Raw genomic sequence first — 2,464 nt, forward strand, 5'->3', positions numbered from 1 at the left:
TCCATATGGGGTGCCAGGGATTGAACACTGCCAGATAATCGCTTTAATCTGCAATACTATCTCTCTGGCTCCACCATGACTATTTTAGTACTGGTTGCCCTGACAACAGCCTTCCAGGGAGAGGTGAGTCTGGGGAATGAGTTCCTCTGTCCTCACCTCTCAGAATTCAGTGGAGCACCCCAATACTGCCTCCTGATGTTCAGCATTGCAACCTACACCCTGAGCCCTATCTATAATGACAAGGTCTTATCAGCAGCAACTTGAGTTTATCATCTTGATGAATGAAGTGAGCTCTCTGCAGCTTGTGGTGGTGTTGTGATACTCTGTGAGACACCTCAAACGTGGTGTTTGGGTTTGAGCTGAAGGAACCATTCATCACATTGTTCCGTAAGTCAGTTCTGCAGAAGGTCCTTTGGACTTGGCCATGTTGTCATCAGGTTGGAAGTAGAAAACCCTTCCTAGCTTAGGGCACCTGTCTTGCTCCAGCAACTACTTCATACCCCATATGTGAGTCTCTCCTTTCTCTCTGCTGTTCTTCCTTTCTGGTCCACTCTTTCTTTTTTTTAGATGCCTGGTGCACAGAAGCCTGAATCCAAGAGGGATATGGCCAGGTCTAAACAGATCCCTCCACAATTTCTTTTGAATCACATTCAGCATACTTTGGGATTATTCATGCATGCAAGGCAAGTGCCTCACCTATCGTCCTCTCTCTCTACCCACACCCCTCCTGCCCAGACACTTAGGTTTCATTTTTTGTTTGTTTTGGGGTCACACCCAGCAATGCTCGAGGCTTACTCCTGGCTCTGTGTTCAGGGATCATTCCCGGAGGATTTTTTTCTCCTGGAAGAAAACCACTTTATTCTAATCAATACACTCTGACATTACAAAAGTTGGTTTTAGGGGCCACACAAATGTTTGCTCAGCCCCAAACTCAGTACCATCTCAATGAACCAGTCTGTGGGTTAGACAACAATATCTTCTTCCATGCAAACTGGAAGCAAAAGAAGCTACTGAGAAAAGGCTTCAGTGGTGGCTTCACCCTTTGCATTTCACTACTAATTGTATTGAACTTGGTCATGAAAGGTGATTTTTGCATTCCTTCAACTTCTCTTTTTTAAATTTTTATTAGTGAAACACTGTGAGATACAGTTGTGGACATTACACGTTTTTGTGCTTGAGTTTCAGTTATACAGCGATGGAGTATCCACCCCTCCACCAGTGTCCATTCTCCACCCCCAGTGATCCCAGTATCCCTCCTCCTTCAGCTTCTTGATTAGGCTCATACTTTTGCAAAGCTGCATTATTTCAGCATCTCACTGAAAACCTCACAATGCTTAAGGTCATCCTGGTTCTGGATAGACTCCAAAAATTGTTTCATCTCAAAATGACGGGGCCTGGACAGCCGCTGCTGTTGGTAAGGAACGGCTGGTTCCCCTGAGGTTCCTGGCAAGCGATACCAGGCTTTGTGGACTCAGTATTGCTTCCTCCACTGAAGCTCCCAGTGATGACATGGCCAATAGCAAGGCCAGCAGCAGAGTTCATGGTCCACCAGCTGAAACACTTGCCATCTGGGCCATGAGACCAAGCTGCCGGGAGCAGCGTCTGGTCAACCAAGAGCAGATGGTGGTGCTGTAGCTGGTAGCTGGATTGCTGGCGCCAGCCTGGGTGCAGCTCTCATCTGCGGTGCCCAGCTGGCCACAGGGGTCACGTGGGAGGTGTGGCTTCAGCTTCCATGAGGCATGACAACTGTGCAGCGGCTTGGCCTGTACAAGAGAGTGAGGAGAACTCAGGTGCTCCTCTGATTTCTTTTTGTGCTGACCAGTTTATCAGATAACTCATACATGTCTGCTAGAGTGACAGTACAGTGGCGAAGGTGCTTGTTTTGCGTGCTGCTAAGCCAGGTTGCTCAGGGATCACTCTTGGCAGTCTTGGGGTGGGGATTGGACCCAGATTGGCCAAATGCAAGGCAAGCACATTAACCACTGTATTATCTTTCCAGCTTCATCTTTCATAAATAGCCTGCCCTCACTTAGACAAGTAATGTTCTCTACAATTTTGAGTGTAAGGTCATAACATTTATTTGGGATTTATCCCTTATAGAGTCATCTTCACAACAAATGTTATTAGGTCTTTCTTTTATTAGGAGCCAGAGTGGTAGTATAGCAGGTAGGATGCTTGCCTTGCACACGGCCGACCTGGGTTTGATAACCAGCATTCCATATGGTCCCTCAAGCACCACCAGGAGTAATTCCTGAGTGCAGCGCCAGGAGTAACCCCTGAGCATTGCTGGGTGTGACCCAAAAAGCAAAAGAAAAAAAAAGGTTGAAGTATTTGGAGCCAGAGAGATAGTATAGCTGGTAGGGAACTTGCCTTGTATGCTGCCCACTCGGGTTCAATCTCTAGCCCTCAATTGATCCCCTGAGCCCCTCCAGGAGTGATTTCTGAATGTAGAGACAAGAGTAAG

The 2,464-nt window shown here is 47.1% G+C and overlaps 1 pseudogene; it reads right to left on the reverse strand.

The window, feature by feature from the left end:
- Window positions 1–1,300: 1,300 nt before the first annotated feature.
- On the reverse strand, window positions 1,301–1,741 carry LOC130027245 (coiled-coil-helix-coiled-coil-helix domain-containing protein 2-like; annotated as a pseudogene).
- Between the last annotated feature and the right edge of the window lie 723 nt (window positions 1,742–2,464).

The sequence above is a fragment of the Sorex fumeus genome, unplaced genomic scaffold (assembly GCF_029834395.1).
Source record: "Sorex fumeus unplaced genomic scaffold, SorFum_2.1 ptg000036l, whole genome shotgun sequence".
Classification (NCBI taxonomy): Eukaryota; Metazoa; Chordata; class Mammalia; order Eulipotyphla; family Soricidae; genus Sorex; species Sorex fumeus.